Source organism: Silene latifolia, chromosome Y (assembly GCF_048544455.1).
Source record: "Silene latifolia isolate original U9 population chromosome Y, ASM4854445v1, whole genome shotgun sequence".
Classification (NCBI taxonomy): domain Eukaryota; kingdom Viridiplantae; phylum Streptophyta; class Magnoliopsida; order Caryophyllales; family Caryophyllaceae; genus Silene; species Silene latifolia.
Genome location: NC_133538.1, coordinates 207,954,777 through 207,969,194, shown reverse-complemented (window position 1 = coordinate 207,969,194; position 14,418 = coordinate 207,954,777). Strand labels below are relative to the sequence as shown.

General features: G+C 37.9%; 1 non-coding gene across 1 annotated transcript; it reads right to left on the bottom strand.

Moving 5' to 3' along the window:
• Positions 1–11,672: 11,672 nt before the first annotated feature.
• On the bottom strand, positions 11,673–11,778 carry LOC141635775 (small nucleolar RNA R71). The gene has a single exon (XR_012540436.1). It is a non-coding gene; the product is annotated as a small nucleolar RNA R71 (small nucleolar RNA).
• Between the last annotated feature and the right edge of the window lie 2,640 nt (positions 11,779–14,418).

The following is a 14,418-nucleotide window of genomic DNA, read 5'->3' as shown; positions in this document are numbered from 1 at the left end:
TCATTTTGGTGATCTATGTAACATGCATGCAAATATAAAAGCATAAAAATGAAAGTTAAGGAAAAACAATTTCCTTACATAGATTTTTATGGTAATATGGGCACAATCAAGATCTCCTACCTTGATTGTTCTTGAGCTTATAACAAAAGGATGATCCTCCTAACAAATCTTCAAAGAGAAGATCTCCTAACAATGTGCACCCAAGAACTCAACCCAATTAATCTAACAAGTATTTACTAGTAACTAGTTAGAATAATTCCCTTGATAATATGTAAATATTACTAACACTCTTAGTAATTATTTATTTTAGTTTACTAACAACATAGTAAAGGATGGATAATTATTTAAGAGAGATAAGTAGTTTTTGTACACATGCAAAACACATGAATGAGCTAGCATGCAAAAATGAACAAAAAATGGTCGTAATAGAGAGGAGGAAAACCGGGTAGGAGGGGTAGAGTGTAGGAGTGGATTTGTTTCAATTTTTGTCTAAAAACATTATGACATGCACAATGATCATATGACACTTATGGAAGAAAAACAAGTAAAAGTGAAATGATTATGATCGTCCACTAACTTCATTTACACGGTCCAATGTCCCATTTACTGGTCCATTTTGGTTCTTATATTTGTCGGACAAATACGTGTAAATTTTATTTAAACATCGTTTCATGTTTAAATGCTTCCAATTAAATTCGTCCAAATCACTCCGTAAATATACGTGTACCGCTACACATATTATTTATCTTCTAATATTAATCACATTAATCAATTAGTACAATTTTAGTGAGTTAACTATTAATTAACTAAAAGCCGTCTCCCATAATTTATTATTCAATTATCGCATAATTAAATAATAACTGTCGTGCCTCGTGTTCGCAACTCGAAATCTCTCTAAAATAATCGACTAACCTTTTAGTCTACAAATCAAGGGACTAAATAAATTGTTTCTCATACAATTAATTAGTTGTCAATTGGGGTTCGTTCCTTTAGGTGTGACCGAAAGGGGTCAGTCGATCACCGCCGTCTCACGACAATAACGTCAAACTCTAGTCAGCCAACCGTTATCGATTTACGTTAATCAACTGACGAGGATCGAATAATTAAATATCTGATGATATTCCTTTAATGAGATTTATTATGTAAACGCACTATTGTGGAGGACACTAACTCCAACAGGTGTATGTGTAACTGTTTACAAAAACTTCAACTAGCATTCGTGTAACTCTTTACACAAATCAAATAAATTTAAAACACTTAACTTCACATCCTTTGTTCTTCTCAAGTACTAAAGGATAATTGATCTAACTATTAAGTGACCATCACTTAATTTCGATTAATAACAACTTAGGTATCCAGATTTATAGAGATAAATCAAGGAGGGATATAAGCATTTTTATCAAGAGTCTCATATATATGAGATTCTTGACTGGTTCAAACAAGTTGAACTCATTAGAATTGATTCCGATTGCTTCCGCTGCTAGATCAATTTCGTACGCTAAGATGTATTATTGTTATAACAAATGATATGCTTTGAGTATTACGATTTGTTATTAATCGAATTTAAGTGAAGGTCAGATTATAGTCAGATAGATTATCCTTTAGTACTTGAGAAGGACTAATTATGTGAAACTAAGTGTTTTAAATTTATTTGATTTGTGTAAGGAGTTACACAAATCCTAGTTGAAGTTTGTGTAAACAGTTACACATATACCATCTTTTTAAAACACATAGGGATTGTATGGAATCCCGTACTGGCTATGAGGAGTTGATCTGCAGGAAGAGTTCCAGGCAGTTATACATTGCGGATTTTACAACGGAAATTGAGTATATTGTAACATTTGATGTTGGAAAAGGAAGTAGCTTGGATTCGGCAGTAATGCAGACCTGCAGCCGCATATCCTATCCTAACATATTGTGAAGACAGTAGGAGCTATTTTTGAGGCAAGGGTGTCTTAGTCTAGAGTTAAGTCTTGATATGTACTCAATTTTGGTACATGTAATATAAGTTATGTGGAACAAAGAGAAATAGCAATTTGTTGGTTTGATCTGACGAGGTGTCATTGATTTTAAACCAGGCCTTGTTGAAGGCTAAACATGATAGTCATGTCGTTTCAATGTGGTTGAAACATGGTAATTGAATTGCTGTAGATTATATGATGTGTAATAATCTGATAGTGTATCAATTTTACATATATGATAATCGCATTTATCGTTTGAGTTTTCCGAAACTCTATATATATTTAGTACTTACTGGATATTATTTAATACTTTGTTAAATCTGAAAAGGTTGTGAGACAATGTTGAACCTTTCAAGTGAACTGGATTAATATTGTATTTTGTCCCTATTTGCTTAATGAGGTGAAGTCTCGGAGTGACTAGATTGTAAGTCGATTGATGGTGTGTTCAACCACCATAGGGTCATAGAGATGACTGGTCGATTACATAGGCAGATTGTTGAGATGATCTGTTGGACAATGACCATTCATAGAATCCTCATGTGCGTCTACATACTAAATCTCGTACAAGGAATATCAAGGATTTATATTATATATATATCTGTCAGCTGGTAAACATTAATCGGTTATGATTGGCTGACTAGAGTTTGACATTATTGTCGTGTGACGGCGGTGATCAGCTGATCCCTTTAGGTCACATCTATAGGATGATGCCTAAATGGGTAGACTAATTATTTATATAAGATATAGTATAATTAGTATCTTGTATATATCGACTTTTATTAAGTCAAGTGAATTTATTTTTGATGACGAGTTACGAACTCTGGCCAAGGAGATTTATTATTTAATTATACGATAATTATTTATTAAATATTAATTAGAATTTATTAATTAATAGTTAATTAATTAATTTATACGATGTGTGTGTGTTTTAAGGCGGAGGTAATTAGCTATTTTATTTTACAAGAGGTTGTAAAATTAGCTAATAAAGGTCCATAAGACACATTTTATATCGATAAAATGGTCTAATAATTACTTAATAGTTAAGTGGTTATTAGGTGTTAATTTGTATTATTTAAGTGTTAAATAATCAAATTAATATTTAATTATATAAGATAACTAAATATAAGACTTATAAGCATTTGTGGGACAAATGTCGAAAATTGAAATGGACCCAAAATAAATCCACTAGGGCCGGTTTCTAGAAGGTCAAGTTTGACCTCCATGTGTCAAGTTTGTTGGCTCATGGCACATGTAATGTTCCTATGAATTGTTTACATTTGAACATCTATAAATACCTCACTTTACCACACATGCAAATGATGAATTTTTGAGACCAAAAATCCTCTAAAACTACTACCTTGGTCGGTCCATAAATTGAGAATAAGGTCTTATTTTCTTCATCTTTTTCTCATAAAAAACATGATTAAATTGTTGATCGTTTAACAAAATAAATTCACATATATAATAATATACATCAAATATTATTAGGGTAATAATATTTGTAGTAATATACAAGGTTGTTCTATAGATTATCTAGTTAGTAATTTATAGGATAAATTTGGGCTAGTCTTGGGTGCAAAGCAAAACAGGCCTTCTACTTTGGGGGCTAAGGAAGGAGGATCATCCACCATTTTAGCTCAAGAACAACACAAGGAAGGAGTCCTTGTGTTGTGCCCATATTTTCCTAAAGCAATGTAAGCAAAATTCTATCTTTATCATTTATAAGCCATCTTATTATCATGTATGTAACTAGATCCATTTAAACTAAATTAACTAGTAATTTTTTTACTAATTGGAGATGTCTAATTAGGGGTCTAGCACCTTCAGGGAGATGCTGTCAAACGGCGCAGAAAGACTGACAATCCCAACTCTAGAAAGGATACAACCAGATGGTGTGAATTTCATATGAACATTGGGCATACAACTGAAGAGTGCATAGGACTACGCAAGCAAGTGGCATACCTGCTAAAGAAAGGCTACCTGAAAGATCTGATGCAATCAAAAGGAAGAAATGACGGCTCAGCCAGGAAAGACCAAGAACACAAGCCTAAATGCGATCTGCCTCCGCCACCACCAATTTATGAGGTTAAATTCATAAATGGCGGATCAGAAATATGCAGCGTGACAAGCTCAGCAACAAAGGTGGCGAGATAGACAAAAATGAAATTACCATTCAGGCCCAGAAACCTACCCCAAATCACCTTTGATGAAAGCAACATGCAAGGAATTCTTGACCTCCACCATGACGGCCTGGTCATTACAATTCTGATTGGCACTGCTCGAGTATGAAGGATCCTTGTTGATGAAGGAAGTTTAGTAAACCTAATCATGCTTGATGTCCTAAAGGCAATGAAAATCAGCAAAGATCAAATTACAAAGAAGTCAAGCGCCCTGGTAGGATTCAGGGGACAGACCAGGAGTACACTTGGAGAGATCTATCTACCAACATTTGTCGAAGGAGTAGCATCCTATGAAAAATTTGGAGTCCTGGATTGCCTGTCTTCTTACAATGTAATTCTTTGTAGACCTTGGATCCACAATGTAAAAGCCATCCCTTCAACATACCACCAATGCGTCAAGATTCCTACTGAATAGGGGATAGCAACAATCAAAGGTGAACAAAATCCGCTCAGGAATGTTACGTTGAGGCTTTGAAACCTCCCACAACAGGTAAATCCCTTGCCTAGCAATTGCAGTACCCTGTCAGGAGTACCTATGTAGAACAATCCCAAATGGAAACCGATCAGGTAATTCTAAACACTAAGTACCCTAACAGGTATGTTTTAGTAGGATCAGACGTCCCTGACGTTGTCATGCCAGATCTGTCGAGTTTTCTTAAAAAAAAAATCTTCTTGTTCGCCTGGTCCCATTTTGATATGACTGGTATTGATTGATGCGAGTTGGGATACGGATCAATGGAAAGACGTGTTCAATGAATGTCGGATATCAGTTTAATGCATTCCGATGATTTTTTGGGGTTAGTTTAATGAATCTTGGGATGATTAAATGAATTTCGACTTTATTGAATATGGTCCAAATATGTATCACAAACGCATGCCAAGGAAAGGACGGACCAACATTACATTTTTATTAGCATTTTTCAGATTATGTTTGTAATTAAGGGAAGAGGAATGATCACCTCTTCACCTTACTAGCTTTACCTCTTCATTTACTAGCTTTACTTCTTCACCTTCTTAGCTTTACCTTTTCACTTTCTAAGCTTTAACTCTTCAACTTCTTAGCTGGTTGTTTAAGTTCCTTGGCTACTATATAAAGCCTTGAAGCATTTGAATAAAACATGAAGAAATTTAGAAAAAACTTGTTTTGAGTTGAAAATGGCTGCGGCCAATCCTTTATTTCTTGTTTCTTTCACAATATCAAAAAAACACATAAACTTTACTTTTTCAATTTCCGCTGCCAATTCGCATCATATGGTATCAGAGCTTCGGCTCTTGATTTTCCATAATCGAGACGGTCCTAGGCGTGTCAAAGCCAAATTTTTGGTTGAATTTCCGGTTGCGATTGGAATTCAAAGGTTAAACTCGAGCGAGGTAGTTCGAGGGTTGATCGACTTTTGATAACCACGACGAAAAAAAAAAAAAAAAAAAAAAAATACTGTTCACATCCGTGTTACTGTTCATCCGCGAGAAAAAAAAAAAAAAAAAAAAAAAAAAAATTGGTCCCAAACGGTCTTAAGGTGTGTCGAAGTCAAGATGTTGGTTGAATTTCCGGTTGCGATTGGAATTCAAAGGTTAAACTCGAGCGAGGTAGTTCGAGGGTTGATCGACTTTGATAACCCATATCATAGGTTCAAGAATCGGGACGATTCTTTTTGAAGAAAGGGCGGATGATGCGAGTTGGGATACGGATCAATGGAAAGACGTGTTCAATGAATGTCGGATATCAGTTTAATGCATTCCGATGATTTTTTGGGGTTAGTTTAATGAATCTTGGGATGATTAAATGAATTTCGACTTTATTGAATATGGTCCAAATATGTATCACAAACGCATGCCAAGGAAAGGACGGACCAACATTACATTTTTATTAGCATTTTTCAGATTATGTTTGTAATTAAGGGAAGAGGAATGATCACCTCTTCACCTTACTAGCTTTACCTCTTCATTTACTAGCTTTACTTCTTCACCTTCTTAGCTTTACCTTTTCACTTTCTAAGCTTTAACTCTTCAACTTCTTAGCTGGTTGTTTAAGTTCCTTGGCTACTATATAAAGCCTTGAAGCATTTGAATAAAACATGAAGAAATTTAGAAAAAACTTGTTTTGAGTTGAAAATGGCTGCGGCCAATCCTTTGTTATTGTTTGACGCGTTTCAAGCATTAACCCGAGTTATAATCAATAGGTCTTGATTATAGTTCACCATTGTTTGAGTTATAGGTCTAGCTCAAGCAAATATCCCATTGGTTCGATTTATTCACATAATTCGAAACAAATATCCAATTCGTATCATTTGCAAATGATACGAATTGGCAGCGGAAATGAAACGAATTGAACAGTACGGTGTACTGTTCATACGTAGACCTGAAACTGTTTAATTTCCCGAACAAAAGATTAAAATTGACGGACTGTTTTTGGCGAACCGAACGTACTAGGTACGACCCGTTCTGGTTTTTGTATATAAGGGATAGTGTTTTGAACAAGTAAGACCTATTACTTGATCAAAGTGAGTGAGACCAAGACCTATTGATCAACAACTCGAGAATTTTAATTAGAATCGCGTTCTAACCAAAACCAGTTTTTGTTTCTCAGCAAGAAACGATTTTTAACACAAGTTTTTATCAAATTTCTGGATGTGTTTATACATAAGCTTCAAGGCTTTATATAGCAGCCAAGAATTCAAACAACCAGCTAAGAAGTAGAAGAGTTAAAGCTTAGAAGATCAAAAGGTAAAGCTAAGCAAATGAAGAGGTAAAGTCAAAAGTAAAAAGAAATCTGAAAGAGTAAGTTGAAGAGGCCTTGTGGGACGTCCTCCTCTTGGTAAACGTGCGTGATACACATTTGGACCATATTCAATAAAGTCGATATTCATTTAATCATCCCGAGATTCATTAAACCAACCCCAAATAATCATCGGAATGCATTAAACTGATATCCGACATTTATTGAATCCGTCCTTCCATTGATCCGTATCCCAACTCGCATCATCCGCCTTTTCTTCAAAAAGAATTGTCCTCAATTCTTGAAGTCATAGCCCACCGGGATCAAAAACGAGTATGACCAGCATATAGGCGAATAAGAGGAACAAATCTCCATACAAAAACGAACCATAATCGATGCCAGACCCTAATTTTTTTTTTGCCCCACTTTCCAAAAGCCCCTCGTGCAAATAAGAACAAGACGACTCTAACATAACCACAATATTCCCGTCCGTTTGAAAATCGACCAAATAATAACTCGGTTGATCTTGAAACTCAATAGGATCAGTGAAGCACTTGTTTGGCTCAGAAATCAGGCCAAACCCAACACCAAAATCCAACGAGTAAAAAGATATATCGGAATCAGCAACTACCACTTTCTCATTACCATAATCGTCAAAATTTGGAGGTCGATTGAAATCAATGTAAGTCCCGACATTATAAACATCATTTTCCCCATCCTTATATAACAACAGTTCGTCATAATCATCAAAGAGCGGAGGTAAATCAAGATTTAAGAAATAACCAGCCTCCTCATGAATTTCTTCATAAAAGCATACCCCTTTTGTGTGATTGAAAATGTTTAAAGACTCCATCTTTTTTTTTTTTTTTTTTTTTTTTTTTTTTCTCGGATGAACAGTACACTGACGTGAACAGTGTTTTTTTTTTTTTTTTTTTTTAAAACCCTCCCCTAAGATAAGTTATCAAAACCGATTAACCCTTGAACGACCTGCCCAAGTTTAACCTTTGAATTCCAATCGCAATCGGAAATTCAACGAAAAGATGGCTTCGACACACCTAGGATCGTCTCGATTATGGGAAATCAAGAGCCGAAGCTCTGATACCACAAATGATACGAATTGGCAGCGGAAATGAAACGAATTGAACAGTACGGTGTACTGTTCATACGTAGACCTGAAACTGTTTAATTTCCCGAACAAAAGATTAAAATTGACGGACTGTTTTTGGCGAACCGAACGTACTAGGTACGACCCGTTCTGGTTTTTGTATATAAGGGATAGTGTTTTGAACAAGTAAGACCTATTACTTGATCAAAGTGAGTGAGACCAAGACCTATTGATCAACAACTCGAGAATTTTAATTAGAATCGCGTTCTAACCAAAACCAGTTTTTGTTTCTCAGCAAGAAACGATTTTTAACACAAGTTTTTATCAAATTTCTGGATGTGTTTATACATAAGCTTCAAGGCTTTATATAGCAGCCAAGAATTCAAACAACCAGCTAAGAAGTAGAAGAGTTAAAGCTTAGAAGATCAAAAGGTAAAGCTAAGCAAATGAAGAGGTAAAGTCAAAAGTAAAAAGAAATCTGAAAGAGTAAGTTGAAGAGGCCTTGTGGGACGTCCTCCTCTTGGTAAACGTGCGTGATACACATTTGGACCATATTCAATAAAGTCGATATTCATTTAATCATCCCGAGATTCATTAAACCAACCCCAAATAATCATCGGAATGCATTAAACTGATATCCGACATTTATTGAATCCGTCCTTCCATTGATCCGTATCCCAACTCGCATCATTGATGCTGAAGTTATTACCCATAAACTCAATATTGACCCAACTTTCAAGCTGTGCAACAAAAAAGGCGCAAGTTTACCCCTGAATGCAACACAATCATTAATGAAGAAGTAGACAAGCATCTAGACATGGGCATGATCAGGGAAGTTATGTACCCAGAATGGTTGACAAATGTGATGGTAGTATAGAAGAAGAACGACAAATAGAGGGTCTGTGTAGACTACACAGACCTAAACAAAGCCTGCCCAAAAGATCCATTCCCATTACCACACATTGACGCCATGGTAGATTTAACAGCAGGGTATGAAATGTTAACCTTCACGGATGCCTCCAGTGGATTCAACTAGATCAAAATGCATCCAGCTGACCAAGAGAATACTGCATTCATCACAGAAAAAGGCATATACTAATACACAGCAATGCCATTCGGCCTGAAAAATGCAGGGGCAACTTATCAACGCCCGGTCACCATGATGTTCAAGGATCAAATTGGAGACACCATGGAAGTCTATATCGATGACATGGTAGTCAAGTCAAAACATGCAAAGGGCCATGTAAGAGACATGGAAGTAGCATTCAAAATCCTAGAAAAATACAACATGAAGCTCAATCCATCTAAATGCCACTTTGGAGTCTCAGCATGCAACTTCTTGGGGTACATGGTCACCAAGAGAGGAATTAAAGCCAACCCAGAATAGATCAACGCCATCCTGAAGCTAAAGTCCCCAAAATCTGTCAAAGAATTCCAAAAGCTGACAGGGAGAGTTACAGCCCTGAATAGATTCATCTCCAGGTCCTCTGAAAGCTGTAAATCAATTTTACCATCTACTTAGGAAGAACAAGAACTAAAATCTTATCTCTCTTCTCCACCCTTACTGGCCGAAACAGACAAAGGAGAACCCCTGGCAGTATACCTATCAGTCACTGAAACAGAAACAAGCAGAGTCCTAGTCAAAGAAACTGATGGATATCAGCACCTCGTCTACTATGTAAGTAAAAGTCTCTTGGATGCTGAAATGAGGTATGGTCTACTTGAAAAATATGACTTGGCTTTAACTGAAACAGAAGCAAGCAGAGTCCTTACTTTTAGTGTCACCCCATACTAGTCCGGACTAACCTACCTATTAAAGCTGCCCTAAGAAAGCCTGAACTGTTAGGCAGGATGGCCAAGTGGTCAGTCCATCTCAGCACCTACGACATTACTTTTAACCCAAGACAATAATAAAATCTCGGGCCTTAGCAGACTTTGTGGCTGATTTCAGTCCCACCCTAGAACCTGACTAATACCTGCATTTTATATAGCCTTTTTAGTCTTATTTTGGACGTATTTCTATGCATTTCTATACCGTTTTGTATTGCAATATGCCCCAAATTGGCTACTTTGGTTTGTTTTGTCTGAATTGAAGAAATGAACCTGAAAGTGGTGAAACCGTACTCTTTTCGTCGTATTTAGCATGCATATTGAGGAGACGAGAGTGTTAGAGCGGGAATTATGCCTTGGAATGCGTGAAGGGTGGTCAACGAAGCAGTCAAAGTCAACTTGAGAGGCTGATATGAAGAAAAGCACTCGATCGAGAAGTCTTTTGGTTCGATCGAGCGGTTTGGAGGATACGAGAGGTCGATCGAGTACTTTTTGTTACTCGATCGAAATGTTGATTTTTGGATGTCCTCGACCGAGAGGTATTTTGGCTCGATCGAGAGCATTAGCTGATGAAGACCTCGATCGAGTGGTTTTATATCACTCGATCGAGAGGTTTTTGGTATTAAGCAGGCTTAGTAACCTGTGATTAGTTTTATTTCGTAAAACATTTTATTTTGCTATATAAGCTTTCGCTAATTAGGTCATTAGTACGCTTTCATCATCTCATGAACACTTAATCTCTCTTTCATACACTTTCTACTGTTGAACCTTCTCCTTAATCTCTTGCTTGCTAGTAGACTACCCTAATGAGGACGGAAGTTAAGTTAGTGGAAATCTAGGATAGAAAGTGGACTGGAAGGATCTTTTCTATATCCGTCTCACAGTAGATTGTCTAGGCTATTTGCAGCTGAGTTGATAGACTACCATGGTGAAGCGAAATTGTGGCATGCTTTCTCTATTTGATCATCTTTATTATATTTTCTATCTTTATTGCTCTTAATTAATTCCTCTTTTCCTTAATCCTTATTTAGTTTAGAAATCAAAAATCAAACCCCCCATTTTGTGACCCTAATAGAAGGACCTTTAGCAGATATCTTGCCTTCCTGTGGAGATCGACCCTGCTTATCACTAGGTTCTTTGTTAGTTTTAATTAGGTTTATTTTTGGTATAAAACGACAGTATCAAATTTTTGGCGCCGTTGCCGGGGAGGCAATAGCCATATTTTTTTTTGTTTCGTTTATTTTTATCCGTCTCAGGGAATTTCTATTCCTTGAGGCAGTTCTCACTTATTTCTTTCAGTGTTGTGTATGTCCAGGTCAAACAGGTCGGTATTAGTCCTAGCTGATCCTGAGCCAGAGAGATCTCTTCGGCATAAACTTCGTCTGCAAAGAGAAATTTGAAAGGAATACTTGAGTACTTTCGAGCCCGAGCTACAACACTTCTATTTGCAGAAGACCAGTCTTTCGAAGAAGACAATCTCATTTCTGCCGACAAGCCAGTAAAGATGCCTAACATTGCAAGTCACTCAGAGCGCAAAGCATCCTCGATTCCTAAAGGTTTCAATCTCACGACTGAGGATGGTAACACTTTCGATATCCGTCTGTCTTACATAAATCTGGTGGAAAGGAATCTGTACCAAGGTGTGGCAGGTGAAGATCCGCAAAAGCATATGGAAGTCTTTACTGACTACTGCTCTACTATTCCCGCTACCAAGGGAGTAACTCAAGATAAGATAAAGGAAGTGCTTTTTTCTTTTTCTCTGACTGACTCAGCCCGTGAGTGGCTGACTGATCTTGATCGGACTACTTCTGGTATCAACAACTGGGAGACTCTAGCACTTGCCTTCTACAAAAGATACTTCCCTCCACAACGCACTAATCAGCTGAGGGGTAAGATTACTAGTTTCAAGCAGGCACCTGATGAGACTTTCTATGAAGCTTGGTGTAGATTCAAGAAGTTGGTGAGGTCTCTTCCTCACCATGGTTTTGATCAGTGGTTTTTGTGCAACCAGTTCTACAATAGGTTGTACTATGACCACAGAGGTATATGTGACGCCTCATCCAACGGGAGATTTCAAAAGAACATTGATGATGATAAGGGATGGGGCATTATTGAGGAGATGGTGACCCATTGTGCTGAATATGGGAAACCACGGGATGGTATTCGAACGGTCCATTCGGTTGATAAGGCAGTCGTGGATCATCTGGGAGCCATGAATGCTCGGTTTGATAGATTAGAGCTGCAATCTGCTGGAGATCAACAGACGGTTCATCTGTTGACTAGACAGGGAACTGTCACTTGTGAGAGGTGTGGAAGCGATGACGATCATACTGCTATTGACTGTATTGCTGAGAAAGAACAAGTCCTTGCCTTTCAGCAATATAGGCAAGGAGGAGCTTCTTATTACAACAATCAAGAAGCACTCCATCCCAATTTGAGGTGGACAAGTCAAAATGTTCTTAATCCCACTCCTCCACCGCAGCAGCAGCAGCAGCCATATGTCCCTCCTCACAAGGCTCAACAAGGCTTCCAAAAGCCTCATTTTTTTCCTCCATCGAACCAAGCAGCATCATCTTCAAGTGGGGTAAGTGAGCTAGTTGAGTTATAGTCAATGCTTCAGTCGTTGACAAAGCAATGGCAGATGAGTGACCAACAGAAGGAAGCTTCAATCAAGTCACTTGAAACCCAAGTTGCTCAGTTGGCCGCGAGCCAATTCACAAGAAAACTGCGTCATTTGCCGTCTTAATCCGAGAAGAATCCACATGAGACGATTAATTTAATCAATTTGCGAAGTGGTCGTTCCTATGAAGGACCAAAATTGTCGGTTGATAAGGACATTTCAGAAATGAGAGATGCTATTATGGAGGATGAACAGTCATCTACTGCTGAAAATATGCCAAACACGAAAGAAATACTCGATCGACTGATTTCTGGTGGCCAATCGAGTAGAATTGTTGAAGAAAGCACTCGATCGAGTGGAAATGTTACTCGATCGAGTGAACGGGATAATCAACGGATCGATCGAGAGGTGAAAACCACTCGAGCGAGTGAAAATTTTGAAGGAATTGTTCGATCGAGTGAAAATATGCCTCGATCGAACATTGTGCATATAGAGGAACTCGATTGAGAGGTTGTTATTGCTCGATCGAGTGAAATATCACCTGGAAAGACTCGATCGAGAGGCAAAAAGACTCGATTGAGTGAAAAAGAGCTTGAAACTGCTGAGACGTTGGAAGAGAGAAACAAAGGACTCGAGATTCCTATTATGGTGCCCTTCCCAAGGCGATTACAGAGCACTAAAGCCAATCAACAGTTCGGCAAATTTGCCGAGCTCCTGAAAAGCTTACAGGTTACCGTTCCATTCGCCGAGTCGCTGACACAGGTACCCTCTTACTTAAAATTTATGAAAGAAATTTTGTCGCGTAAGAGGCACATAAACGATCATGAGACGGTAGCTTTAACTGAGGTAAGGACTGCCCTAATTCAAAAGAAGTTGCCACCTAAACAGTCAGACCCGGGTAGTTTCTTAATTCCATATCATATAAGTACCCATTTGATTGATAATGCGCTATGCGATCTTGGTGCTAGCGTGAGCGTCATACCTTTGTCTATCGCTAAGAGACTTGGTTTGACTAAATTTAATTGCACTAACATGACCGTACAGATGGCCGATCGTAGTATATCATGGCCGTTAGGAGTTATAAAGGACATACCTGTCAAAATCGGGAGATTATTTATTCTCGTAGACTTCGTAGTGCTTGATATTCCCGAGGACACTCATACCCCTATTATTTTAGGGAGACCATTTTTATTCACTGCTCGCGCAGTGATCGATGGCGGGGGTAAGACACTTATGTTTCAGGTAGGGGATGAAGAATTGATTTTTCATCAATCTAAATTTCGTAGGGCTCCCATGCAAACTCAACCTTGTAATGCCCTATCCTCTACTGACTCAGAAATAGACACTTCAGCTGAAAGTGTTGAATTTTGTGCTGCTATTGTAACCCCTCCGCCTCAGACTGAGAGCGAAAAGGAGGAACATTCTTCTGTTTTCCTTGTTGCAGGTACAGATGAAATAAATGCTGGAATTGTCGACGGTTAAAGTGCAATTAAGGTCAATCAAAATGGGAATGCCAATGTCAAAGCTGATAGGGAAGACAAAGGGACGAAGAAAGTTCGTGCATACGTGGACGTTAACTATTCGCCCTCTACTGGTTCGAATTCAAGCTCATGTAGATCAAAGAGGACATTCAAAGATGCGGAAGGGACCTCCTCCAGTCAGAAGCCCTCCTTCGAGCTACTGAAATGTTTTGGGAATTAAGCGGGGAATGCCCCGTTGTAACAAATTGTAAAACTTTAAATTTCCGTCGAATTTCTTTATTGCGTTTTTTAGGACTGCTAGACTTTAGTTTAATTAGCATAGCGAATATCGACTATAGACTATTATTTTGCGATTTGGTATTATCGGGATGTATTTTTGCGTATTTTTATGCAGGTTTGGGGAGATAATGTCGCATTGGGATGAATTACACGATAAAATAACTCGATCGAGTACTTTTTGTACTCGATCGAGAGAATTGCCCAAGGAAGTTGTTCGATCGAGAGGTTTCAGCTGCTCGATCGAGT